This window comes from Elephas maximus, chromosome 3, assembly GCF_024166365.1.
Source record: "Elephas maximus indicus isolate mEleMax1 chromosome 3, mEleMax1 primary haplotype, whole genome shotgun sequence".
Lineage (NCBI taxonomy): Eukaryota > Metazoa > Chordata > Mammalia > Proboscidea > Elephantidae > Elephas > Elephas maximus.
The window spans coordinates 158,409,011-158,422,674 of NC_064821.1; the positions used below are offsets into that span (position 1 = coordinate 158,409,011).

The 13,664-nt window shown below is 42.6% G+C and overlaps 1 protein-coding gene across 5 annotated transcripts in view; it reads right to left on the reverse strand.

The window, feature by feature from the left end:
• The window catches only part of BCL9 (BCL9 transcription coactivator), a 101,817-nt gene extending 96,476 nt beyond the window's left edge, over window positions 1-5,341 (reverse strand). For all 5 annotated transcript variants that reach the window (XM_049879910.1, XM_049879906.1, XM_049879913.1 and 2 more), the window contains exon 1: window positions 5,097-5,341. The gene's annotated coding sequence lies outside the window, so the exon portion shown is untranslated. The remainder of the gene's footprint in view (window positions 1-5,096) is intronic.
• Between the last annotated feature and the right edge of the window lie 8,323 nt (window positions 5,342-13,664).

Sequence of the window (13,664 nt, forward strand, 5' to 3'; positions counted from 1 at the left end):
CCAGTGCCCGTCCTTTTTTAAATTCATACTTGTTATACAGAAAGACATGCATTCAAAACAGCCTATTCTGTTGAAAATGGTTCTTAGACTCCTTGCACATGTGTCCCCCACGCTGACTGGCATATTCTCGTAAAATCCATGAATTAAAATTCCACTTTTTCCTATTGCGCCTTTCACTTCAAAGTGTCAATATAGTACGCATGGTGGATGTGTAGGAATGAGTCCTATAGACGCACAAAATCCACAATATTTCCCCTTTGGTAACAGTAGTTCTTGAATGGGGCCTCAAATTAGGTGACCATAAACACCAGATTCATGGAAGATTCTATTCGTGGAATCAAAGACATGCTGAATATCAGAGCTAGAAGGAACGGTAGATGGTCTAGTCTAATTCCGTCATTTTAAAGGAGGTTCAGAACAGTAGAGTGGGAGTCCTAGGCTGCAGACTGGCCAAACCAAAACCAGAACCTGGTCCAATGTACTTTGTAAAAAAATAATTACTAAGTTAGAATTAGATATCCATTTTTTTTTTTTTAATTGACTCTTTAAATTCTGGGGCGGGGGGGAGCAAAACTGAGGCAATTATTTAAATGCCAGGTCAATACCTTACCTTTGACCTGAATTATCTTGGTAATTGTCTCAGTTCTCTGCTTCACCTCTCTTTCAGAGATTTGGCCTAACAGAGAATTTAATCAGCTGGCCATCTCTTTTCTTATTTTCTTCAGAGTCCTTGGGTAAATCACAAAACCTTACTCAAATATAATTAAAAAAATAAGGATGACAATATTACTTAATTCACAGAGCTATTATAAGAGAGGACTAAGTAGATATTATTTTACAGTGTATTAAAATGTCAAGGTTTAAAAGGAATGGAGAGAACTTCTACTTTACATCTTGCACATTTGTGGATGAGGGTAAAGATAGAATCTCCTTCCATAAAACCCCATGCAAAAGCAGTATTTGTAAATAATGAGTTTTTGGAACACCCTGCACGTTGTGTTGGTTTTCTCTCCAGTAGGACTAGAGGCTCTAGCATTTTTATTTATACACAGTATCTACATGTTATACCTTTAAATGTCATCCCATTCTTCCTTTTTATTCCCCCAGAGTTAAGGATGACCTGGATCAGGGCCGCCTGGCTCCCTAGTTCCTTCAAATCTCTGCCCCCACCAGCTCCTTCTTTTATTCACTTCCTTTACTCCCACTCAGACTATACTCCTGTCTTTAGATTGCTCTTCCAATGCCAACTCAGCTTGCCTCCTCCAGAGGCAGCTCCCCAGTGAGTAACACATTTGTTGGGGGGAGGGAGTATGTCGGAAATGATCAAAGACTTGCAAATGAAGTACATACCTCTTATAGGAGAAGGCACTGGTCACATAATGCCAAATGCAGACCATGGCCAGCTAGGATTTGGTTTGTCACTACAATGTGGGCAGGGTACATCCCTGCGTGACAACATTTGGGTACACAGAAATGACTCTGATTTTGCTCATCGCACGAAAACGACTTAACCACACGACGTGTGTGGGTTCCTAAAGTATAGGCACCAAACCTATGATTTATGTGTGGGTGGGGATGTCTGTCTTCTTTTTAAACTAAATTAATCTTAAAAAAAAAAAAAAAGAAAGATGGATTGACAACCCTGAAGACAAAACTCCTCTGAGTAATAGAGTAAGACACAATGTAGAAAATGGTGATACAATCATTAACATGAATCTACCTCCATGGAAATGACTGGCATTTCAACCATCTATTCTCTCCCAGGATGAACACAAATAGGAGAGAGAGAAAAAGATGATCCTACCTTTGATAGCATCAAACCAGTAAAATTTTAATAACCCAACCAAAATGCGGACAAAGTCGAAGAGGTTTTTTTGGTTTTATACTTCCCTCTTCCTTTATAAGTAAATACGTCTTCTTGTTGGGAGGGGTGGGAGAGACCATTTCACTGTCTAATTGTCTCGGGAATTCCAAGATGACAGTGATAATGGTGGACTTTCCAGAAGCTAAGTGTTTAATATCAACTGGACTAACCATAGAATAAGTAAAGTGAGACAAGAACCTCACTAACCACATGTCCCCTTCAATACCCATTAGGGTTTAACAGAACGCAGAGGTTACATCTACCTTGAATTACCGTGATAATGGCAACTGTGAAGTTATTTAATAGTACAAGTGGAAAGGGCTAACAGATATTATTTGTGTCTCTGCCGTACTGTGTGCTGAGAGAAAGAGAATTTTAGATAACCTTTGGAAATGCCGAGCTCTGTCTAAGTAGGAATGCCACTGGTGGAATGAGGCTGGGCTTGAGGCAAGGGGAACTCAGCCACAAAGAAAATCAGAAGTTAGCTTATGTCCAGTTCTGGACTTCAGGTCAATACCGTATACAACTTTGTGCATGACCTCTGCATGCAGTTCAATATACATTTATCGACATTAAAAAACCCAGTGCCGTCGAGTAGATTCCGACTCATAGCGACCCTATAGGACAGAGTAGAACTGCCCCATGGAGTTTCCAAGAAGCTGCCTGGTGGATTCAAACTGCCGACCCTTTGGTTAGCAGCTGTAGCACTTAACCACTATGCCACCAGGGTTTCCTTATCAACATTAGAATCACTAATTTGTGTAACTGTGGGGTTAATGTCAATCAGACCACAGAGACTGTAAGCTCCCTGAGGGCAGGGGACACATCTGGCTTGTTTTTTCCAACATCCTCAGTGCCTAGCAAACTGCCGGGGGCACAGCAAATGCCCCCCCAAATATTAATTGGATGGACAAATGAACACATGAATGAAATCATGCAAATTCGTGTTGTGACACGTGTTTGCCATGTTTGTGACATGTTATGACATTAGCAAGGCAGAGTGTGCTGTCATAATCCAGGACAGCAGGCAGAACACTAAAGGTGCCTTTCTTTGACAGGCCCAAGGGCTGGGTGTGTAAAATCAAGTGTGGAGGTGAGGTAGGCTGGGTGGCATGCTGACCTTCAGGGCACTTTGAGCCCCTGGGTGTGGTCCGGATGCCACCAGTTTCACTGAACCCCTTCAGAGCACTGCTTATCTTTCCTGTGTCTTAGTGCCCTCATCTAAGGCATGATGGATAACCTTTTGCTTCGCTTACATTTCCGAAATTCTAACATTTTAGGAAGATACCTGGTCCCTGAAATCTTGCCAGAGACAAACCATGGTAAGATCGTTCACCTACAGAGTAGAAAACAATTATGCTTCATGATGTGAAGTACAGCTCCATTCCAGTAAAACATGAAATGTAGGGGATGGGGGACCTTCTTGTCACCTTCTTAATGCCTTTCCTTCATCATTCTCCACACCCAGAAGCCAGGTTCCCCAGGCCTCTATGCAAAGAAGTATTTTCAGCCTGGGCTGGACCTCTGCTTCAATCTCTAGCTATCACAGGGGATCAGTCTGGTAAACATTTGCAGTTACAATGGAAGGAGGCATAGCCTCCCAGACTTCTACAGATTTTTTTTTTTTTTTTTTTTTTTGGACAAGTAGCAGAGTCACAGAAAACCTAGAATTAGGTAAGAAAGCTGAATTCCCCTAGAGAATTCAGAGGGAACTACAATAGAGAGCCTTGAAAACAATCACCGTATAAAAACAGAAGAAAGGAAATACACAAATTCAAGAGAATAAGTCTTTTTTTTTCCTTAAAATTTTTTTTAAAGATGAATATTAGGACCCAATTGGAGCCCTCTACTCCTACCTCTCAAGATGTCACTTAAAAAAGCAAAACGTTTTATCCACAAAACCGCCCATGAGTAAACAGCCTTCGCATTCTTAACCCTCACACAGAGAGTAAGCTATTTACTCTCTGATAAGCAGCAATTGTAAATAAATCTCATTTAATCTCTGAAAGCCACAATAAAAATCTTTAACCTCCAAGGCAGAGTTTACAGATGTGTCCGCGTGCCCTGCCAGCGCCAGAAAATACAAGGTCTTGACTAAACTGCTAAAACAGGCGGCACATTTTCTCTCTCAAGCATCTTACATTGACCTTCTTTTTTAAAAAAATATGTACAAGGGAGGAGGAAAGGGGAAAACCCAACCCCTCCCACCCCATTCTCTGTACAAATCGGCCAATAAATCCAAGGAAAAGACACAAGAGAAAAGGACAGAAGCCAACAGGTGGAAAAAGGCTTTTTGTTTCCTTAGAAATGCGCAGACACTTGATCTGTGCTCCCCGGTCTATTTGTCTTAGGGTGTCTTTAATGATGGTTTTATTATCAGGATGATGACGATCAAGAATAACGATAACACTTCTACTTTGTGATTCCACAGCCTTTCTGGCCCGAAGGTTTCTCGGAGCGTTTTAGACAGTGATCTGCTCTATTTTGCTAAATTCCAGGATGGCACGCAGCGACCTCAATCTCCTCTCTCCCTATGGTGCAGATGGGGAAACTGAGGCACGGGGCACCCCACAACTCCTTTACAGGTCTACGGCCAGAGACTGGAAAAGTTTCTGGATTGTCTTGCGGGCAGAGTTCGCTCGCTTTCCCTTCTTGCCTGCCATCCCGCTCTGCCTTGAAGAGTCTGAGTTCCGGTGATAAGGTTTGGGGTACCTCCCCTTCAAAACGAGCCACGCCAGGGCGATGTGTGGGAAGTCCACACACACACAGACCCACGGGCACACACGCACACACAAAGCTCGAGGCAATCTCTGCAGTAACTCGGCAGAGCCCCGGGCAGCCCGGCTCCGCCTGAGAATGCACAGCCCGGAGCTTGCAAGGCCGCCTTGGGCTCCGGGCTGGGGCTCCTCGGAGGGATGGCTCTGCCCTGCTCTCCCTCTCTTTCAGGCTTCTCTCTCTCTCTCTCTCTTTTTTCCCCTCCCACCCTCCTCCCACCCCTCTCCATCCACCCCTTTTCCCCCACCAACGCAGAGGCACAGATCGTGTTACTGGGGTTCCCTCGAAAGAGGGGCCATCCCCAGCCCTGAGCGCCTTGAAAGATTTCCAGGGGCAACGCAGGAGCGCCAATCGCAGGACCCCAGCGCTCCTCCTGAGCAGCGCAGGAATGAGACCCCCACTTCCAGGCACGGGCGATCAAGCCTGCCACAGAAGAAGGAATTGTTAGGGCGCTTACCTTTTTTATGAGGAGAAATTCTGGAGAATCATTTCAGAAACTGAGGGGGGAAAGTGAATGAAGACAAAAAAGACCCTTTTCCTGCAATCCCTGGCCTCCTGGTATCAAGACACTAGGACAACATCAAAGCAACTTAGGGGGAACACTTTAGGGGCCTATTGTCTGCTCTGGTCTGATCTGTTTTTCTTCTGACTCCCCCTCTTGCTGCGGTGACGCTTGGTACGGCCCAGGCATTCATGCCAAGTAGCTTTCACACATGGAAGCTTGTCTCAAGCAATTGCTGACAAGCCACAAACAAGACATTCTCCCTCCCTTCTCCGCGCCCCCCCCTCTTCCCCCCTCCCCCCTTTCCTCCTTCCCCCTTGTCTCCCCTCCTCCTTTCTTCTAAATGCAAAAACTAAAACTCTCCAGTGACAGGCGGGCTCGCAGGCTTGGCCTAGCTGCGCACGCAGACACATACACACACACATACACACGCGCACACACACACTCTCTCTCTCTCACGCAAGCAGCTCAGCTAGTTGCTGCTCCACTGGTGGAGTTAAGAGACAGGAAAAAGCCCAGGCTGAGTTGGGGGCAGGGAAAGAAAGAGAGCTGAGCGGGAGAGCCGCCTCTTGTGTCCTGGTAAAATGGCAGAAGAGAGGTGAGCCCTTAGAAAAACAGCAGTGGCCACACACGTGTGCACACATACACAGACACGCAGGCAATCTGAGCTCCAGGAAGAGTGAAATAAACGACCCGACAAAGGAAAAAGCAAAGTCCAATCAGCCTGGGGTTGCGGGAGCCAGCAGATAAGAGGGTGGGTGCACCCAATACTGGGATTTCTGTTGAATGTTTAGATGGCTTTTTTCTTTTTACTAGGAAAAAAAAAAATTTTTTTTTTTGTTCCCTAAGGATCTAATCCTCACTGCATAATTGAGAATAGACCTGAGCTACTAGTTAAAATAAAACCATGAAATGTGTAAATGCGTGAGCAAACTTAACTGTGGGTTCAACTTGTACCCAAGATATTTTTAAAGTGGAGCCTTTTTTAATAGCAGAAACCCTAGAGAGCAGTAGCAAGGAGAGTAGTAGCAAGTAGTGTAAACTCTGAGAGCTGTGAAGTGTGATGCTGAAGTTACTTATTGCCAGGCTACTGGGATTTATGGAGGGTGGGCATTGAGCCTTGGAGGGGGAAGGGTAAGTCTCTGTGAGTTGTTTTCTAGGAATGAGGGAGGAAAGAGGTAGGATAATGAATATGGCAAGAAGCAAGCCGGAATTTGATTGGTGTGTGGAAGGAGGAGGAAGGTGGGGTGTGAAGGAGGGAATGGATGGGGGGGAACAAAACACTGCATTAAAAAAGAAGGAAAATGGAAGCCCAGAGAATGAAACATGCAGAGTAAATGAGATGGCAAAGGAAGGCACTAAATGTGAACAGAAAAGAACACAAGGAATGTGGAAATTTGCAGATGACATATAGTCAGGAGAGCAAAGTGAAATCAGGAAGAAGAAGGACAAAACCAAAACGAAACCCAGGGCCGTCGAGTCGATTCTGATTCATAGCGACTCTACAGGACAGAGTAGAACTGCCTCATAGAGTTTCCAAGGAGCACCTGGTGGATTCAAACAGCCAGCTGTTTGGTTAGCAGCAGTAGCACTTAACCACTACGCCAGCAGGGTTTCCAGAAGAAGGACAGGATGATTACATGACATTTATAGTTTTAGCATGTTGCAGAGTCACAGACCTCACAAGGTCTCCTATGCCTAGGCCAGAATAGTTAATCCAGTAACACCAGCAGCTGAATGAAACTCAGGTACTAATAGAAGAGCAAAACCTGAGATGTATTTTTACAGGAAGGTCACAAATACTCTATATCTCAGAATCTTCCTCTACAAAATGGAAATTATGTGAACGCACTTCACCCACCCTTTCATAGGAGTGCAGTAAGGAATAAATTATGACCTTGTACACTTAGCAACTAGCTAAATCTCAGGAATTGACAGAATACCAATTGAGATGTTTCAAAAAATGGATGCAATGCTGGAAGCACTCATTCCTCTATGCCATGAAATTTGGAAGACAGCTACCTGGCCAATCGACTGGAACAGATCCATATGCATGCCTATTCCAAAGGAAGGTAATCCAACAGAATGTGGAAATTATCGAACAGTATCATTAATATCACACACAAATAAAATTATGCAGAAAACATTTCAAAAACGATTGTAGCAGTACATCAACAGGGAGCTGCCAGAAATTTAAGCCGGGTTCAGAAGAGGTTGTGGAACCAGGGATGTCATTGCTGATGTCAGATGGATCCTGGCTGAAAACAGAGAATACCAGAAAGATGTTTACCTGTGTTTTATTGACTATGCAAAGGCATTCAACTATGTAGATCATGACTAATTATGGATAATATCGTGAACAATAGGAATTATAAAACACTTAATTGTGCTTATGCAGAACCTGTACATAGACCAACAGGCAGTTGTTTGAAAAACATGGGGATATTGCGTGGTTTAAAAGCAGGAAAGGTGTTTATCAGGGTCGTATCTTTTCACCACACTTATTCAATCTATATGCTGAGCAAATAATCCAAGAAGCTGACCTATATGAAGAAGAATGGGACATCAGGATTGGAGAAAGATGCAATAGATGTAATAGATGACACAACCTTGCTTGCTGAAAGTGAAGAGGACTTGAAGCACTTACTGATGAAGATCAAAGATTACAGCCTTCAGTGTTGATTACACCTCAACATAAAGAAAACAAAAACCCTCACAAGTGGAACAATAAGCAACATCATAAGTGGAGAAAAGTTTGAAGTTGTCAAGGATTTCATTTTACTTGGATCCATAATCAATGCCCATAGAAGCAGCAGTCAAAAAATCAAAGGATATATTGCATTGGACAAATCTGCTGCAAAAGACCTCTTTAAGTATTAAAAAACAAAGATGTCACTTTGGGACTAAGGTGTGCTTGATCCTGGCCGTGGTATTTTCATTTGCCTTATATGCATGTGAAAGCTGGAAAATGAATAAGGAAGACCAAGGAAGAATTGATGCCTTCGAATTATGGTTTGGTGAAGAATATTGAATATACCATGGACAGCCAGAAGAACGAACAAATTTGTCTTGGAAGAAGTACAGCCAGGATGCTCCTTAGAAGTGAGGATGGTGAAACTTTGTCTCCCGTACTTTAGTCATGTTATCAGGAGGGACCAGTCCCTGGAGAAGACACCATGCTTGCAAAAGTAGAGGGTCAACGAAAAAGAGGAAGACCCTCAATGAGATGGATTGATACAGTGGCTGCAACAATGGGCTCAAGCATAGCAAAGATTGTGAGGATGGCACAGGACTGGGCAGAGTTTTGTTCTGTTAGACGTAGGGTTGCTATGATTAGAAACTGACTCTACAGTGCCTAACAACATTAACACTAGCTAAATGGCTACCTAGAACTTGCCACATTAAAGACACATCCTTGTTCCTGCTAGGTTTTCCCCTTGGTTGGTTCCTCCATTATTGCTGATCCCTAGAACTGTCTGTCCTGAAGACTCCCACTAGTAATGGTAATAGTGGTGATACTGAAAATAATAATTTTTTTTATTGAGTATGTACTCAATTCTAGATATTTTTCCAAGCATTTATATCATGAAGTCATTTCCAGTAATGTCATCTCCATTTACAGATGATAAAAATGAGGCATAGAGAGGTTAAGTAATTTGTCTAAGGTAACACAGCAAGTTAGAGGTGGAGCTGAAATCTGATTCAGGTCTGTCCCAGCATTTAACCACTGCATTATACCCTCTCACTCAAGTAACCTAGCTTCTCCATGGCACTTCATGTCGAGTTAGCCATAGAAGCACGCTGTTTCTTTCTGCACCCCAGGGCTGGGTTTGGATTCTCTCTCTTTGAGTCAGGGGACCTTCTGACCTCCCCTTAACGGGCTACTGACTAACTGTCCACTTCTAAGTGGTGGTGACTCACTCTACACAATGAGGCCTCATAGGCAAGAATTACATAAAGCGTCAACTTACCCTTAAATGACTGCACAATTTACAGATTGCTAAGCAATGGAGAAAGCCAGCTAAGGTCAGGAAGGTTTCTCTTCCTTTAAAAAAAGGAAACTAAACTAAAAACACCCACAGGGCGTTGGCTGAAAACAACTAACAGTTATTAAGCACACATATTAAAAAATCCCATAAGATATAAACTATAATTGCTTCCATTTTCTAGATGAAGAAGCTGAGGCACAGAGGATAAGCAACATGCTAAGGTTACTGAGCTAGGAAGTGGTGGCTGAGATCTGGTCCCAGGCAGTCTTTCTCTCCAGAGACCATGCTCTCCACCACTCTGCTATTTTGCTAAGGGAGCAAAAAGAGTGGTCCAATTATTAGAGTGACAATCTACATGCTCAATGAGGGAAAAGAAGGGAGAGGTGATAATAATCCTAACATTTGCCCATGTATTGTTTAATCTCCTGACATCACCCATGAGTAGCTAATGGAGAAGAAAGCATGTACCAGGGCCCCTGGACAGCCCTGGTTTTCCAATTCCTCTGCAGTCCCACTTGGCAGAGGACAGAATAATCACAAGCCTGTGGGTTAGAACACTTTGGTAGGAACACCAGGTCAGACTGTCTTGCCTCCAGCACTGATGGCTTCCACCTGCCAACTCCAAAGAGAAAAAAGCAAATCCAAGTGGCTAAGTGAACAAGGTTAATGCATGAGTGTTTCTAAGTTTATTTTACAAGACTTCTGGATGCTAAGCATGGAGTGTGGCAGAAAGTGCTCTGGATTCTAAGGCAGAAGATCTGGATTTTAGTGCTGGCTCCACCATTCATTGGTTATGTGAACCCAGGCCTTGATCTCTGATCTTTGTCTCCTCAAGTATAGAATGAGCGAACAATATTAGTTCTGAAACTCTTTCCAGCACCGAAATGCTACCATTCTGCTAATCGTCCGGTTTATGACAGAGAGACTAGAAACCAAGGTAGCTGATGAGATATGTGTTTATGCACAAGCATGAGGAGGTGTGTTGGAGCGGGATGGTGGCTCGAAGCGACAAGCAAGAAAGACCCAATTTGGGCTGCTAGCAATCATGGAAGGAGCCCTGGTTGTACAGTGGTTAAAGCACCCTGCTGCTAACTGAAAGGTCAGAGGAAGTTCGAATCCACCAGCTGAGAAGCGGCTTTGTAAAGATTACAGCCTTGGAAACCCTTCTACTCTGTAGTATAGGGTCGCTATGAGTCAGAATTGACTTGTCAGCACACAGCAATGAGCAGGACATAGGCAGTGCTTTGTTCCGTTGTGCACGGGGTCTCCAAGTGTAGAGGGCTGACTCAACAGAAGTTAACAACATACTTTATTGCATTATTTCATTTGCCTACTTTCCTCCAAGCACCTAAACCATTTTGATTAGAAGGTGAAGCAGAAAGAACAGGGGAAGCAGGTAGAGGGTTTTGGAGCTTAGAAGGCTCTGATATAATACAGACCTGATTTGAGTGATGAGGGGGCACTAGGAGAGGAGACAGGAGCCTTGGTGGCACAATGGTTAAGAGCTCGGCTGCTAACCAAAAGGTTGGCAGTTGAATCCTTGGAAACCCTATGGGGAAGTTCTACTCTGTCCTATAGAGTCGCTATGAGTCGGAATTGACTCCACGGCAATGGGTTTAGGGTTTAGGAGAGGAGACAAACTATGTGGAGGTAAGGAGATACTAAAGGCAAATTGTTGCTGTTGTTAGATGCCGTCAAGTCAATTTTGACTCATAGCAACCCCATGTGACAGAGCAGAGCTGCCCCATAAGGTTTTCTAGGCTGTAATCTTTATGGAAGCAGATCGCTGGGTCTTTCTCCCAAAGAGCTGCTGGGTGGGTTCGAACAGCCAACCTTTCAGATAGCAGCGAAGCACTTAACGTTTGCACCACCAGGGCTCCTTAAAGACCAATAATCTGTTTCAAAATTTTATTTGGGCAAGCCTGGAAAGGAAAGGAGACGGACCCTTGCTTCGTTTTCCGCCACACTTCCTTTCCTCCTTTCCCTGTATCTGGCACATGTTCATGATAAGTCCCTGTGGGCTCATTGCGGGATTTAAGTTCCTTTTAAAACATGGATTTTATGAGGGAAAAATGTTCTGATTTCCAAACATCAAAGTTACAAATTAACCTTAAAAAAATACAACCCATTCATAATTTGCTGTCTACCTGGATATATTTAACTGTGGAAAAGAATGTGGGAGTTGGACAAATGAGGCTTCTCTCTCCTCCACATTTCTGGAAGGCGCATTGTCTGACGTAAGGAGAGAACCAGGCAGAAAATCAAGAAACGGATTTCAAGACTTGCCAAGATACAGCAGCTTACGGGCAGGCAAGATTAGAACCCACCTAATCTGAAAATTTTTTTTTTTTATAGCTACCCTTCCTAATAATAAATGAAATGAACTATATAAAAACATAGCTACCCCACAAAGATTAAAAGGCAGGGGGAAATCGCTGGATTCTGGAATTAAAAGATCTGAGTTCTAATATCAGTGTGCTTACAAGCTAAATGACCTTGGCGAGGTCTTTTAACCTTCTGAGCCACAGTTTGTTTTCTTTTTTCTTCTGGCTCAAACCCTATTCAGATCCAAATAAGCTGACTCTTTGAGCCACAGTTTTATGATACTTAAGTCACATGATATCATGAAGATCCAATGAGTTAACTAGGTAAATGAGCTGTATAAACAGTAAAGTTGTACACAAATTTTAGCTGGTAATATCATAATAAGAATTCTTAATACGTATTAAGAATTACACCACTATGTGCCAGGCATGCTCTTTACATGCATTATCTCCTAAGAGCTTGGCTACTGGCCAAAAGGTGGGCAGTTCGAATCCACTATGAGGCAGGCAGTTCTACTCTGTCCTATAGGGTCACTACGAGTCAGAATTGACTCGACAGCAACGGGTTTGTATAACTCACCCTGTAAGGGAGAGTCTACTATAGGGACACAATGGTGTGTATGTACTTGGTTTCTAGGGCCAAACAGACATGGCACTGAGTTACAGCTCTGCTACTCTGCGCTTTTGGACAAGTTACTCAGTCTTTCTGAGCCTCAATTTCCTCATTTGTAAAACGAGGATATTAATAGTGTCTTCCTCATCCGTTTATTTTGAGGATGAAATGAGATAATGAATGCATGTGACATAATTAGCACGGTGCCCAGCATATAAAAAGTAATCAACAAATGTTAGATGTTATGTTTGTTCTCATTCCACAGATGTGGTGAGATTAAGTGATTTGCCTAAGGCCACACAGCTCATAAATACAAGGGGCTCAAAACCTAGTTCTTTTTGATCCAAAGCCCCTGTACTTCACTGCCGTTTTGTATTGTCCATCTTTCCATCAACTCATCTGAACCACAGATTATTGAAAAAACCTACTAATTACATCATCATCTGTTTGACCTTTATTAGGTTCCCACTTGAACTTCTAGTCTGTAAACATAAATACACAAGGAAAATATTTCCTACACTGGGCATTTTAGAAAAACCATGTTATTATTTTAAAATTCTGTTTGGAAAGACTCCTCAAAACAATCCAGAGTAGAGTTCAAGCATCTCAGTAAAGCATTGTGACAAACGCATGTTCTGGGGCTTGAAAGTTATGAGTTGAAATTTCACGCACTTTTTCTTCTCAGCTAAGCTTCGGGTCAATAAAGAACATTCATGTGACCCTCAGACAAGCGTATAGAAGAAAGAACACAGCATCTGGGTAATTCACAAACTGTAATCTGCTTCTCCCCAAACTTTAAGACTGGTAGAAAATTGAAAATTATAACTTTTATAGGCAAAAACCATTTAAGGGAGTATTTTTTTTTAATTAACTTCAAAAATATATATTAATAATAGATTCACATTTTTGACTTCCAGTAGAAATAGAAGGTAAAAATAGACCTTCATTGTAGTGAGGAACAGAAATTCCCCTCCTTCAGAATAAACACAGCTTTTTCATTATTTGTAAGTTATAATCAATCAGGAGAATGGACTCATATGTGGGTCAGCTGAGGGAATAACCATTCTGGAAGTTGCCAAAAGATGAAATGTCCCAAAGTCTTAACATACCATGTGGTTTGTTTGTTTGTTTTTTAGCACAAGTTTATTTTTTCCTGTTTGTAGGCAACTTCTTGAAGAACATTAATTGTCACTAATGACCTATGAAATGCCTTTAAAGGATCCTGATGAAATGATAAACAGTAGTCAAAGAGATTTGCTTGAGTTCATATTTATTTGATTCATATTTATATAGTTGTTATTTGAGCGGGTTAACTAATAATAAATTGGAGTTCTATGCATTTAATTTAAAAAAGTGGCACGTGCGTGCGTACTCACACCCAATTCTCTTGGGAGGAAAATCAGCCTTGATAGTACATTAAGTACTTCAAATGTGAAAATCTTAGCATGTGTCTATTATGAATCAAGTGTACATGTAATAATACGAGTGACATTTTAGTGCGACAGAAAAGCCATTTTATCCTGACTCCCCCCAGCCCCCCACCCCATCCCCCACACCTTCTAATCAGGATATGGAAGGGAGCTTAGGAGACCCTGAG